Source organism: Vidua chalybeata, chromosome 26, assembly GCF_026979565.1.
Source record: "Vidua chalybeata isolate OUT-0048 chromosome 26, bVidCha1 merged haplotype, whole genome shotgun sequence".
Taxonomy (NCBI): domain Eukaryota; kingdom Metazoa; phylum Chordata; class Aves; order Passeriformes; family Viduidae; genus Vidua; species Vidua chalybeata.
Genome location: NC_071555.1, coordinates 3,521,446 through 3,537,306, shown reverse-complemented (window position 1 = coordinate 3,537,306; position 15,861 = coordinate 3,521,446).

The window sequence follows — 15,861 nt, the reverse complement described above, 5'->3', positions numbered from 1 at the left end:
ACTGTACCTCTAAGAACAGAAAATATCTTTGGCTTTACTTCTTGAACCTTGGTGCCTTCTCATTAGACTTCTGACTAAACTCTTGGCCAAGACTAAAGAAAGCTGTACTTTGTGAAGAGCTCTGGTGCTCAGATCTCCTACCACCTTCTCCTGGGACATAAATCACCATGGAGCAGTTCTTTACTTCTACCCTTGTAACCTCTTAAGCCATTTAAAACTGTACATCACCTCCTCCCCACTGTGGTCAGAAAGTTTGCAACCTGCAGGAGCAGCTTCTTTTGAGATGAAAACTTTTGGGCTCTTGGCTACTAACATAAACCAAAAGCAGCTCCTCACCCAGATGAGAGGCTAATAAATCTTCCCTTTCAAGGAAGCTGTCAATGGTAGCATAATGAATCCTAATTGACTAAAACACTAATCACTGGGATCTCGGCCTGTACCCATAATTACAGCTCCTAAGCAGCTCTTGCACTAAATTTTGAGAAATAAGCTATGAGTCACCTGTGAGATCTTCTTGTGCTTAGGCAGTTTCTTCATTTAACCATCTGCTCACTTTAAGATTTTAGTGTTTTGAGAAGGAACATTTCACTCCTGACATCAAAGCATTTGACCTCTGAACCTCTGGTGCCAAGAATCTTCCAGGGAAGGCCTGTTGTCTGGGAGCAGTCTTTGACCTGCAGTTATTTTTCTCAGAAATTCACATCAGGCTGTATTCTCCTTACAGAAGAGAGGGAAGCTACCTGGGGGATGTTTGGCAATGTTTTCCATGTTTTATTCTCAATAAATAATCTGAGCACACAGTCACCCCATGGCATCAGAGGAGTCTGGCAGGAATTCCCCAGGAAGCACAGGCAAGCAGAGCAGTGAGACTTTCTGCCAGTGCAAACAGCCCACAGGGAATGGGGATATCTGTATAAACACAAAAATATGTGCTGGAGCCCTTTATATCTGTGCTGCCTCTTCCAAATAGAGCAAAAGAAGTGCTTTCCTTAGAGTCAGAGACTTTATGGACTCTTTATCTATCTAGCCAGATGCCAGTGGAGCAGAGGCCCTGATTTGTTTTACAGGTTCTGTATCCCATGACTCCTCTGTTGTTAGTCCTCAGCTCCTCCAGGCCATTCCACAGCTTTAAGCCAGGGATTTTTCCAGTCAGTGGAGCTACTTAAACTCCAAAGATAACCCAAGGCCAGTCCAATGTTGCCTTGAATGTCTCCACAACTTCTCTGGGCAACCTGTGCCAGGGCCTCACCACCCTCACAGCAAAAAAATGTCCTAGACCTGCTGTGAATAAGGAACCAAACCCTCGAGTTCACACAGTCTGGGAAACAAGAGAGCCTTTTAGCAAACATTTCACAGCCAGAGATTTTGACTGGGACATATTCTACATGAGCAAAGCTTGCAAATCCTACATCCTGTAGGATTTCCTATGCATGGAAACAAGCACAAATCACACAACAAATCAGGGCATTTTACAGAACACACAATTTTTCAATTACCCCATTTTCTTCCCCTACCTCTAGCAGCGCTCATATTAAGTTTCATCAGCCACTATCTCATATTTTGGATAATTCCTTTCCCTTGAGGAGAGTGCAGAGCCTCTCCAAGAAGTAAGCCTGCATTAGTTACTGGGCTCAGCCTACTGGATCCACACAGCTCCTCCAGGCAGATGGACAGGAAATCCACTTTCTTTCAGTGTTTACAGCAGAAGGGCTTTGTCTGCCTGGAACTTGCCTGCTGTGGCTGTAAAATAACCTCAGGCTCAGGGTCTTGCCTTTCAGGCTGTATTTGTGAGTTATGATGGGGCAGTTCCCCTCAGCTCTGGGTCCAGGTGTTGGCTCCCCATCCCCACCCTCCCCACACACAATGCCACATTGTTCTAGTTCCTGCATGCAGGAAGGATTTTCATACAGCACCAGACTCTTACACCACTGTTCCCTTCCTCTACACCATAATTGTTATTTTATTCTTTTAAATAACTCTTAGACAGGGCTAAGCTTCCAGGGAGCTCCTCTGGGAGGAGATTGCAGAAGAGATAATGGGAGTGAGTAACAGAGAGCATGGTGACTTCATACCACGGAGCTTTGAGTTGTGTTTCTCTTTCCTTATTAAAGAAGAAAACATTTTTCCAAGCCTCCCTCAGTCCTGCTGCTTTGGAGCAGGAAGCAAACCCATGAATTGACATGCTTTCTTACAGCCTTTCATTTTTAGTTCAGTGAAAGTTTATTATGGCCCACACTCACACCTGAGGTTAATTTGTCACCCAGAATGCCACGTGGGAAGTATTTCCTACACCCAGGAATTTATCACCAGGTGAGTGTTAGCCCAGCAATGCTACAGTTAAGTTGATGATTGTAAAGACACCCAAAAAAAAGGATTCTTTCTCCCTTCCAATACTCACCACAAACATCCTAAGTTTTATACTTCAATCTACTTTTATATTCTATATTTCTATATGTTATATAGAAATATAATCTAGAATAATTATATATAACATATATTATAATACGTAATATTTTATATCATATAAATATAATATATATTTTATATTCTATATTTCTATATTTTGATGCTTATCTGTATACCTACACTTCAACATTTCCATTCTCTATTTCTTTCATAAGAGATGATCAAGAAAAGTAATATACCTGTTGAGAATCTATGCAGTTTCCAATTCAGGAAAAAAAATAATCTATCAGATTTAATTTAATTGCTCCATCCCCTTTTCTTAGCCAAGGACGACAGACCCCTGGTCCCAGTGTCAAGGTATCTTACAAATCTGGACTGGAAGTTATTTTCCAGTGAATATAAGTATAACTCTCCATAGTAATTATCCACAGTTTCTGCCTGAAATTAATTGAAAAGGACATTCTAGGGAAAAGTGTAGCTCAAGAAGCCAATCTTCATTCAAATATACAAACATCCAATACTCTATTCTCTGATTATTTCTAGAAATGGCACAAAGTGTAAAATGAGGCCTCTTACTCCAAAGTCCTGGCAGCAGGGACTTGTGGCAGGCTACTTGCTGTCTTCAAGTCACCTGTATTTAGCTGGATTGAGTTATAAACTTCTTTAGAGTATCCCAATAAAAAACAAATCTATTAAAAAGAGGATAAAATAATGAGGTGAGAAATTGTCTGTGTCAGGAAAACGTTTTTAGGCACATCTCTCACTGGTTTATTTGCAGGAGAAAACACAGACACAACTGGAGTATGTTTCACATGACAAGACTTAAGGGTTCTTGTCTGCACTGAAGACGTGTTTACACTGCTGCCTTCCAGGATGAATCTGGTTTATGTCCTCTGCTTGCTCAGGGTCCTTCACACAGCCCAGGCAGGAAGTCTTCAATGCACACACTGAGAAGATATTTTCAACTATTCGAACATTAAATAAATAAGCATGGAAAAAAGTCATTCTACTGCAATAATTAAATTCTTCCTGTGTCTTTACAAGATTTCTGAAAAAAACCAAGCCTCCCAGTCCTGGCAGAGCTGTTTAAAAAGTGCAAGAAATCCATAAGGGAAACACACTCAGTGGAAACCCTTCATTTACCCCTTGCATTTGTAGCACCATGAGACATTGGTTAAGACCAGAGTTTCACCGTGCTTGGCTCAGAGCAGGCCTTGTCCCAGAGACATTTTGTCATTTAAAATAGGCAAGTATCAAGAAGAAAACCAAAATGGTCAATGTGTATTTACCCTCCTTCCCAAACTGAAAAGTGGGGAGCTGCCCAGTGCTGGAAGAGCACTGGTGAGGGAACTGAGGCATCTGGAGTCCTTGTCTGGCTCAGGATTGATCTTCAGGAGATGAAATATGGCTCACATTATCTCATCAATTAACACATCACAGTTCCTTTTCTTTGTGCACTGTGAGAATTTCTCAGGCAGTAACAAGAAGAGAGAATAGCTGGAGAGGAAGATGTGCCTGAAACTTTCTAGAGCTTTCTGTGCACTTGATAATATTCTCAGTAATAGGCTCTAACTTTTGGTCAGCCCTGAAGTCAGGTGTTCGGACTCAGTGATTGTTCCAGGTGACTTCCAAATGAAAAAAATCTCTTCCAGTTGCAGTTCCTTTGACATCTTTTACGCATATGAATATGTAGGAAAAATATAACTCACCATATGGAAAACAATGCAAGGGTGACAGTGTTGGATTTGTAATCTGTGTATAACTTCAAATATAAAACTGGGCTTGAATTTTAACTTTCCTTCAGAGTTACCAGGGCCAACTTGACTATTTTTAAGAGAAAAATGATCTCTCTTTTTTTACAGTCTTCTCTCTGCTGTAATTTCTTTGTGTTTCTGCCAGAATCAAGATGAGATGACGCCAAGAAAAAGGATGAGCTCATTGCATTTAATAGTATGAGGTTTCACAAATAAAAACTACATTACTCAATGGAGAAGTAGTCAGTGGTATAAAACAGGGTTAAAGACAGGCAGTTTTAATTGGAAACAAAAAGAGTTCATTAATTTCTCATGCTGGTTGTCATTAATGAACGGATCTGATTAGTTTTCCTTAGGGATGGAATTTTAGATTATTGTATTGTTACTGCCCTTTTATGATAACATTAAAGAACAAGATAAACATTATTGGTAAAACAACATAGTGAAAGCAGTGAGTTATGTAAAGAGTCATTTGGATTTTGCTGCTCAAATCCAAGGCATAAATCTCAGCCTCAGGAACAACAGGTTCAGCACTCTTTCCACAAATTTTTGATTTCTAGCATCACACTGAGCTCAAAAAGGTCTTATTCCAAAGAACATTGAATCCTTCTTAGTGGTGCTGTACCATTTCAGAAGAATCCTCAAACCTGAGGAACCTGTTGACCCTCAGCTCTACAGCAGTGCATTTTCCAAAAACAGCCAGAGGCACAGTCTCTTTTACAGGTGCCATGCAGTCTTTGCCTTGTGTCACCTGAAAATGAAAGAGCCTTCAAGAGGGAAGGGCAGTTCAGGTGCCTGTAATGCACATCTGAGCTCATGATGTGCTGGACTGGGTACTAGATTTTTGCACAAGGTACAGCTGAATCGTTCTGTGCAAGGCAGGCAACCACAGGTGTCAGAGATCACCTCACTCTCTTATGGGAGCAAAGTTTCAATAAAACTTCCAGATCCGTGGTTTTCCTGTATCCTCATGGAAATGCTTTACCTATGCTGCCAGGAATGCCATGACTGCTATCTGGAAAGCAACAGGAAGATATGATCCCTTCTGTCTCCTTCACTCTCCCTGCAGCACAAGTGGGCCAGAATCCCCTGTGGTGTTCCCAGTGGTGTCTGCCCCAGTGTCTCACTGACACACAATGACCTCATTTGTTATGGCTGCTGAGAACTGAGAGAAATTAAATCCAGGGGCTGTAGTTAATTGGGGTCAGGTGGAGATGATTTATGACCTGAGGAATGTACTCACTCTTTACACTATCATACAAACAACAGTATCAATTGGACTCAGCAAGCTTTGGAATCAAATTGAAATTGGGATTTTCCAGAAAATGAGAAGTAGCAGAGGCAGGACCCATGGGAGGAGGCAAGCTGGTGGGCAGATGAGTTTGTATCTGAACAAAGCCACGTTCTCTTCCCACACTCTTGATCAGTTACCCTCCAAGTCGTGATTTATTGTGATTCAGAGGAGAGATGGAATAGGTCTATGCCAAGGAAATTTCATCTGTCTGGAATCTGACAGGAAGGAAAAAAAAAAACGTTTGAAACTTTCAGAGGAAGCTGGGATTTGTCCCAGTTACGGGGTCTCTGTGCTCACTCAGCCAGCTCACGTTAGCAAGTTGGGCTCGCTGAAAAACAGTGGCAAAGGCTTTTCCATCAATCAAGAACCCCGAGGCTGGTCCCAAGGCAGTGGCTGTGCAGTGCAGCCCATGACCCCACACAGCAGGAGCCTTCAGCAGCTCCCCCACGCCTTTTGCAGGATATCTAAAACAAATATCTTCCTTTTCTTTGTGCACTTTAGCAAAGGATTAGAGAAGAGTTACTCTGTTTTCAAGTTCAAAGCATTTTAGCACACTTCAGCAGTTAAGTTAAACAGGAAAATAGAACTGTTCAATGTTTTTCTTTGGAAAAAAAATCACAGTTTCTTTTTCTTCCCTAATTAAAACTCTACTTCTTCATTTTTCCTAACTTTGTGTACTGTTTTTGATTACACAAGATGCAGCCATTCTTGTTCCTGCTGAAACCAGTGACTGACTAGGGGGTTTTTCTTGTTTTGAATTTTTTTTTGTTTGTTTGTTTGTGGGGTTGGGTTATTTTATGTTTGTTTGGCATTTGTTTTTCTTTTTATTTTTGGGGTGGAGTTGTTTTGTTTTGTTTTGTTTTTTGGAGTTTTTTTGTTTGGGTATTTTTTTGTTTTTTTTAAAGGAGAAAAATCATCTCTATTCTGCTACTGTCTATCAAAATAGGCAGAGAAAGTGAAGGTGAGACAGAAAAATTGCTGCAATGCCAGGAGTGGAGGTTATAAAAACCCTCTCCATGGGTTTCTGTGCTTCTTAGTGAACACAGTTTTGCTCACACACACCTTAACCTGCCAGCTCAGTGAAAGTGCATCAACCCTTTACCCTCCTGTTCCCTGAGAGTGTCTTTGCATTCCACAGAGATATGAGCTCAAAACATGTAAAGCTTCTTAGGAAAAAAGAGTGGCCATTACAGAAGTGTCATAGATATATATTATAATATTGGTTTTTGCAAATATTAAAATGAGTACTATATGTATAACGTTAAAGTAACTTTACTATAAAGATGTCATTTTTATTTCTGTTGTTAACTAAACTTAACCATAATAAAATAGCTAATATAAGTATGCTTGTGTTAAAATACCTACTTAGTTAACATTCAATGAACATATGATGAAGACCCCTGCTATGCCAACTATCAACATTTGCCATCAGTAAAAAGTCCAGACCAAAGCCCAAAACTAAAAGTGATGATAAGAATAGACTGAAACCACAGCCAAGAAATACACGTGCTCTAAAAAAGCAGACCCAAGGAAGAGACATGCTAAACAATTCTTAGAACATGTAAAATAGTTTGGAGAAAAGTTTTAATATGCAGAATTATTTATGAATATGTAACAGGTTGATACAATAGAAATGGGATAAAAAGGGTGTTTCCAAAATAACAAGTGTGCTCCTGGCTGAACACAAAAGGCACCAGCCATAAATCTTTGCTTTCTTGTCTTTATCTCCTATTGTCCTTTATTAAACTTTTAAACTTTTACAAGAAAGCAGACCTTGTTTTTCACAGGAGGATGCAAAATGCTGTGTAAGGGCAGGGCTGGCTGACAATGCACAAACCAGTCAGTGGAATCACCTCTGCCACATCCCAGAGCCTTCATCCCAGGCACGAGCTGAAAGAGCAGGAGAGCATCAGGCTGAGACATCCCCTGCACTCAGTGCAAGCCCAGAGAGCTCCAGGTGCAGCACAGCAAACTCCAGGTGGTATAGATACATATTGTACTATTGGCTTTTCACAAATAGTAAAATGGATTTTATATGTCTGGTGTTCAAGTCACTTTGTTATAGAGATATAGTTTTTATTTGTTGTTAATGAAGCTTAAACATAGTAGTGAAATAGCTGATTTCAGTGTGCTTGTGTTAAAATGCCTGCTGGGATGGGATAACATCCAATGGACACAGGATGAGGACACCTGTACAGATCTGCCAGCCATCAGCACTCACTGTCTGAACAGAGTGTGCACCAAAGCTCAAAAACTGGAAGTGATGATAAAAAAGGACTAAAAGCACAACCCAGGAATGTGCCCGCTCTAAAAAGGTGAAACCGAGGAGGAGCCAGGCTAAACAATTCTTGCAATATGCAAACTAGTGTGGGGAAAAGTTTACTCTGCATAATTGTCTATGAATGTGTAACAGGCTGATGCCATAGAAATGGGATGTAAAGGGTGTTTCCAAAATTGCAGATGTGCTCTTGGCTAGGTGCCAAGATGCACCCGGCTGTAATCTTTGTTTTATTGTCTTTGTCTCCTATTGTCCTTTATTAAACTTTTTAAATTTTCACAGGAGAGTGAGCGTGGTTTTCACACAGGAATGTGCCTTTGCCCTTATAAATCTTCCTGCCTCGCCCATCTGTGGGATTGGCAGTGGGTGCAGAGTGTGGCAATCTCTACATTTGGCAGAGCTCTTTGCTACCTGCAGTTCAACTCCCAGCAAGCAGACTGCAAAAACACAGGGTATTTATTCAGCTGTGCCTCTCCGGTGTATCCTGGGGAGAAAAGGTTTGTTCTGCCTCTTTAATCACTTCATTCTTTGCTGGAGTAAACAAGAGGAGCCACGGGGGGTTGTCTTTGCTGGTGAGGCTCTGCTGTGCGCAGGGCTGGCTGCAAGAGACTCCTTCACTGCTAGAGCACAAAGTTCTTGCTCTGGAAGGAGGGAAAGATGAGCTGGGGTGACCACAGATGTTAGAGGCAATGCAAAAAAGGACTGAGTAATGGTCCAAACAGCTGCTTTGCATCCCTACCAGCAGACCCAGCACCATCTGAACGGGTGCAGCCCGTGCTGCATCCAGGCTGGGACAATTTGTTACCACACACACACATTGAGGAGGGTGGAGGGAAAGGATGGGAGGAGTGGAAGCTCAGGGCAGCCCAGGGCCCTGCGGAGTTCCTGGCATTGTGCCCTGGGCTGTGTCAGGCCCTGGGCTCCACCACCTCTGCAGCTTTCAGAAAGGAGGTGCTCTGAAAAGGAGAAAAGTGCTGCAATAACATGAGCAGACAGCAGAGATCCCTAAGAAGCATCTGGGGCCAATTCACTACCATGAGTTTACATTAAAAAACTCTGACAAACTGAAGTCATTGGTAAGTTCTTGAAAATATTGCCAGAATTGTTTGGGAAATCCATGCTTGTCTTCCTTTTTCTTGTAAGCAAGTCCTGAAACACTCTTACTGACAATTGCTGACAATTATTATAAGGAAATATAATAAATATAATAAATATAAAAATGCTGACAATTATTATAAGGAAAAATAAAGGTTTATTTCAAAAATTTGGATCATTGTTTTATTTAGGGCTACTAAGAAAGAGTAATTTCGGTTGAGTTCAGAGCTGAGGAGTTTTTACACAGAAGGAGAAGACAAAAGAAAGGAAGGGGGCAGGCAGAGGTGCAGGAGTGCCTGCAGCTGCAGCAGGTGGGATGAGGTGAGCCCATTCCTCTGCATCTGCTGCTCATCACCCCTGCACTCCAGAGCAAGCAGAGCTGCCCCTTCCCATCTCCAGGCAGGGCACACATCTTGGCACCATGGCATGGAAGGCATCAAATGTGAAAGGACAAGTGTCTTTTAGCAATATTTACTTGCCCCACATAAATATATCCAGAGTCAAAAAAATGGGACAAAATTTACTTCTTCAGAACCAAGAGTGGACTATTGTTTGAGGCATATTTATGTGACTTAAAGTGGCTTTTAAATAGTGAATTTAAAATTAATTTCATATAGAATACATATTATATTTGTCTATATTTAGGTTTTCAGTATGGCACATGCCAGTTTGTCTGGCAAAGCAGCGTGAGCCCCACCCCAGCAGGGGCTTCACTCAGAAAATGTCCAAATGCTCCACATGGATCCCTCCCTTCTTCCCCTCACTAAGTTCTCCCTGGAAAACCTACTTGGCCAAACACCACCACTAAACAGTTTTCAAAGAAAAGAAGGTAAAATTCTGATAAAGTAGGATCCTCTTTTCAGCCTTTCCAAAGCTGAATTTTACTATAATGATCACTGCAGGCAGAAATAGCTCAGGTCCTGCAGCTCAGTGACGTTCCAGGACAGGTTCTTTAGAAAAAGTTTCCTCAAATTTTTATTCCATGGACTTTTTCTCACCACTTTTAAAAAGAGCAGAGGTTACACATGTTTTTCACACAGTCTTCAGTGCATACAAGCTTTCTCCCCCCATCCCTTTTCCACTTACATGGAATAAAAAAGTCAGAGGTAGCATGTGAAGATAAAGTAAAAAGGGCTAAGTGTCCCTGGGGACAGATTTGCTGTATTACTTCCAATACTTTTAAATCTGAAAATGTGAAAACACATTTGACTGATACTTCTATATGGATATTCTTAGCTTCTTTACTGTGATTTATATGCAAGAATGAAGTCTATATTGATTGATCAAGACCTAGCTCTGGATAACGAATTTTCCTAGAGACTAGACTTATTTTGCATCACTGAATTTCTCTTCATTGTTAGATAATGAATGAGGATGGTCTAGCATTTAAAAAATAATAAAGTAATTGAATCAAATTAATCTTATATGGAATTTAATGCATGGCATATTCTGAATTATCTGATTTTCAGAGGTCTGTGTTAATAACTTCTTTCAAGACAGTTTTGTTGTTATTGAATTACATTCCCAGGACTGTTGGATCCCCATTTAGATTCTCAGACATTTCAGAAATTGCATCGACATGTCAGAAGGAACAAGGCAGAGATTCTGTTTTTTGTCTTCTAGTCTTAGCAATCAATCAATACTTTCTATAGGTAGACAACAGAAAGCTGATTTTTGGACCAAAAAAAGAATCCTATGAAAAACAATTTTTTTTTCCCCCTCAAATTTAGTTGGGTGTGATATTTTTAATTTTCTGGGTGCCAGAAATCCCTTTCCTTGATAATGCACTCCTGGGTCCACCAGATTCATCTTCTGCACAGTCCCAGGCTCAGGATGCCCTGCCAGCTGAGGTTTAAATGCCTTCTTTGGTACCAAAAAGCTGAGTGGTAATTCTGGGCACACTGTGAATCCACTGCTTGGCAGGGGGAGAATTCAGCCCAAAGCCTTGCAGGGTGAGCCTGTTCCTGGAGCTGGATTCCCAGCATTGCTGGGTACTCCAGAATCCACTCTGAGAGCTCCTCAGCTGGGGCTGAATACCAGCCTCGGTGCTGCTGCCACATCTTCCCCGCCCCAGTGTTGGAAAATAATACAAAACTTAACTTTTTGGGGTAACCTTAGTCAGTCTTGTTTGTCTTTTCCTCGGGGGAAAGAAATTTTAAGTTTCTTTTCAAAGGACTTTTATCACTCAAAGTGTGATGAGTTTCACATCTCAGCAGACTGGGAGCAGCACAGAAGATACACAAAAGATAATGATCATTAATGAACATCAACTCCAAACATCAGCCCTGGCATCGTCAGAGACACCTGGTCTGGGACAAAATCAATAAGAGAACTAAGAATGAGAACCAAAATAACATGGAAGGTGAAGGCATCCATAGGAAACCAAATACTACAAACTGTGGAACTTGGCACCAATGAGCCTCGAACCAATGAGTTTTCCTGGTTTTGACTGTATAAGTACAAGAAAACTCTGGTGAAAACCTTGTGTGATGGAAGGATTTTCTCTGCACAACCACATGTGAAAAACAAGGTTCACTCTTCTGTAAAAATTTTAGAAGTTTAATAAAGGACAATAGGAGACAAAGACAATAAAACAAAGATTACAGCTGGGTGCATCTTGGCACCTGCGATTTTGGAAACACCCTTTACATCCCATTTCTATGGCATCAGCTTGTTACATATTAATAAACCATTATGCAGAGTAAACTTTTCCCCACACTAGTTTGCATATTGCAAGAATTGTTTAGCCTGGCTCCTCCTCGGTTTCACCTTTTTAGAGCGGGCACATTCCTGGGTTGTGCTTTTAGTCCTTTTTTATCATCACTTCCAGTTTTTGAGCTTTGGTGCACACTCTGTTCAGACAGTGAGTGCTGATGGCTGGCAGATCTGTACAGGTGTCCTCATCCTGTGTCCATTGGATGTTATCCCATCCCAGCAGGCATTTTAACACAAGCACACTGAAATCAGCTATTTCTAAGTTTCAGTTAACAACAGAAATAAAAACTATATAACAAATTTACTTTAACACCACACATACAGAATCCATTTCAATATTTGCAAAAAGCCACTATTATACCATGTACTATAACAAAGGCAATGTGTGGATGAAATTATTTCTGTTGCACATCCTGGCCAGAATAAAGTAATGCCTTCATTCTCTAACACTAAATATGTTGTCGGAGGGTTTTTGTTTTTCCTGCAGTTTTGGTACCAGCATCCCATCATCCCTGCCCAGCCTCAGCACTTTGTGGCACGGTGGCAGCTGAAGGGTTAAAAGCCTGCTCAGAGTTTTTTGTGGCTTCTTTCCAAAAGGTTTCAGTTAACACCAAAGGTCTCCTTATAGCTCGCTCACTTTAATAGATTTTTCCCATTGAGTTCTCACTTTATAGACTATCATTTCCTTTTCTGCAGGGGAGCTATTTTCTGGGTCACTGATCCAACCAACTTAAAAGGGATTTCATTGATTAGATTTTATTGGTGGTTACTTCAACCATAATGGCCCAAGTTGCTAGTACCTGCTAACAGCTGTGGGTCTTGCTTTGGTACCCTGGCTCTGCACTCTCTTCACAGAATTCCCAGAATCACTGGGTTGGAAGAGACCTTCAAGATCATCGAGTCCAACCCAGCCCCAACACCTCAACTCAACCCTGGCACTCAGTGCCACATCCAGGCTTAGTTAAACACATCCAGGGATGGTGGCTCCACCACCTCCCCAGGCAGGCCATTTCAGTACTTTATCACTCTTTCCATGAAAAACTTTTTCCTAATATCCAGCCTAAATTTCCCTTGGTGCAGCTTGAGACTCTTCTACAAGTGAATTTCCCCTCTCTTGCCTTGATTGCTTGCTAGTTACTCAGCACCTTCCTTACCCTCTTACCACCTCAGTTGCTTTTTACATTTCAGTGCCCCAGGAAAGCTGCATGGTGAAGTGTTCCTGACAAAACCCCATTTGCTGTGGGTGGCACCTCTCATTTCTCTGGGTTTGCCTCTGGTTGTCCCTGTAGTCACCCAAAACCCCAGCTGAAGCAGCAGATCCCAGCCAGCACCATGCAGACAGGTGGAGATGAGAGATCATCAATTCCAAAGCAAAACTGATGCCTTGAGAAGGCTGCCCTAGAACAGAGACTGCAGGAGCTAAAGAATAAAGTAGGGATTTATTAAAAGGATCTCCTCAAGGGATCCACCTTGGGCAGCACCAGAGCCCAGCCAGGGCTGCACCCCAGGTGAACTAAAATGGTCACAAAATGCCCCACACGTCACAGGGTCTCTCACTTTTATAAGCTCTGCTCCATTTGCACATTGGAGTTCATTGTCCCATTCCAGCTCCAGCCCATGCAGTCCCATCCTGCTTGTTTTTCTCTCTCCAGCCCACACTGTTTGTGCTCCTGGGCCTGAGCTTTGGATCATTTGTCCTTAGTCCCCAGCTGGAGAAGGAATTGTTTTGTCTCCCTGCTCTGTGAACAGAACTCACCATCCCATAATATGAAGCTCAAACCCCCCCACTAAAGCAGCATAGACCCTGAAAAATAGAAAAGCTCAAACCTGAGGCATCAAAATGAGCAGAGTGTTTTAAAGAATGATTTTTTTTTTTAAGTGAAAAATTACCTAACATTGAAGAGTCTTCCCTTCACACTCCTTACTTTGGATGCCTCACACTGCTGTGTTTTCCTTCACGAAGGATTAGTGGGTTGTGTCTGTTAGAAACACAAATTGGTGTTCAAGGCAGGCATTTCTTCAAATGTCTCACAAACAGGTACAACTCCCTCTTGGCTCCTGAGCAATGCTGACTCTATGCTCCAAGCTGTTTTCTCAGCATCGTGTTCTTCGTGCTGCTCCAGCTGTGATCTTCTTCCAGCCTTCCAGACTTTTCCTTGATCCAAAACACTCTGCAGATGGCCTGTGCACCTTTCACTGCCTTTTTTCTAAGGGGTAACAGAGTTTAAGGAGAAATTGCTATGATTTCTGCCATTAGAGCAGTGAAAGTGCCAAACTGTCATAATTAGAAAGCAATTACTGTGATTGCAATGACTACAACCTCCATTGCAACAGAATTTAACCCAATATTTTCCCTTTGTGGTGCACTCTGCAGGCTCTAATTAATTGTGTGTCCCCAGTGTCTATGAAGTCTACAAACTACCTTGCCCCTCTGCAGGTGAGAAACTGAGGCACAGAAGTTGCCAGCTGACCCAGGTGCAGGCAGGATTGCTGCCTCTGTCAGCCCCAGACACTGGAGAGCTGCACACGTGGTCTCACCTGCCCTCAGGGATGCTCTCTGTGACTGGGTAAGTTTTTGGTTTTGTTCCTGAGTTTCATGATGGAGCAGGGAAGTGAAATTCTATGGAGTTATTTAGTTGTGATTTGAATTTTGTGGTTTATTTCCAAGCTGTTCTACAAGGGCAATAGGACAGGAGATTTCCACCACCCACAGAGCTTCACTCATGAGACTTGCCATATTTGAAATATTCAACTCCAGGTGACTTTCTCCAGTGCAGGTAGTCCCAGTGTGCAAGGAAGTGCCTGGGTAGGTTCCTTGCACCTTTGTGGCTGTCTGAGACACAACACAGACTCCAGAGAGAACAGTTTTGTATCTTGTGAATAAACCAGTCCTTTTAAGCATTCATGACAGCCACTTTTTATAATGTTCTGAATGAGAGAAGGCATTTCAGGCACTCTGTCTACAGGAAGGAAGCAATTATTTTATTAGCACTTTGAGAAATTAAATTACGTGAATTATGGCAGAATAAGTTTAGCAAAATGCTATAATGTAAGAAAACAATTAAAAAGAGTTATATAAGGTTGGGTGGCTTCTTTATTCTGATAGAGTGTGCAGTTAATTGATTGTCACATGGCTATAATGTACCAGGAGAGCTGTGAGAGCAAATAGAGAGATCTTTGCTCAGGAGAGGTCTTGGAACCCTGGCTGCTGAGAATTTGAGACTTTCTGTGCTGACAGGCACTGACCCCCAAGAGAACACTGCATTGACCTGAGGCCATGGAGAAAGCTTCCCAAACTGAGTGATAAAACGAAGATTATGAGTGTGTACTTTGAATAAAATGTGTATCACATAGTAAAAAACTTAGAGCTTGAAGTTTTAAAATATAGTAATATATATAAAACAAAATAGAAGTTCTAAACCAGAAATGAATCCTTCTTCTTTACCTTCTTCTTCACCTTCTTCTTCATAAGTTTAAGTAGTATTGTATAATTAGATTTAAAAATCCACATTACAGAACACAGTAATAACTTAATAACTTAATAACTAACAGTAGTTAGCTATTAAGTTCAAACTAAAATAATTTAAGTGTCATTTCTTAATTAAACTAAATTAATTAAATTAAAATGAATTAGGATGGGGAACCCTCCAAACTGTGGAAAGGTTCCTGGGGGATGAGCAGCAAAATGAGTGCCCAGAGTGCAGCTGCAGCAGAGAAATCACAGGGCTGGGCTGCATCAACCTGGGCATCACCAGCACTGCCACAGCAGTCATTGTGTCATTGTCCCTCTCAGCACTTGACAGGCCATGCCTGGAATACAGCTTTGAGCCCTGCTGTACAATTAAAAAAAAAAAAAAAAAATGTAGACAGGTTGGAAAGGGTCCAGAGAAGGGCCACAAAGATGATCCAAAGCCTGCAAAGCTGCCACATGAGGAAAGGCTGAGAATGTTTTAAGTCTTGAGGGGAAAAAAGGCTTAGGGGAGAGTTTGTGACTGTGTTCCAGGGTTGTGGATAACAGCTCCAGCTCCAGAATGCTCAGGGATGACCAGTGAGCAGGGGGATTGCAGAGCAGCCTGCACATCCCCCAGTTCAAACTCACATTTTCTGCTCCTGCCCAGCACCCCTCTGCAGTCTGGTGGTTAACTACCCAGCTTCACACTCTTTTAGCAGCCTTGTTGACTTGGAAAATCCTCCTCAGGATTCTGGCCTAAGTCGGAGTGGATGGAAGGTCACACAAACTTCAAAGGCAGAGCCTTTCCTGACAGCCTCATCAGCTGCCCAGGCTCCAGATTCCATGGCCTGAGCAAGATTAACAGGAG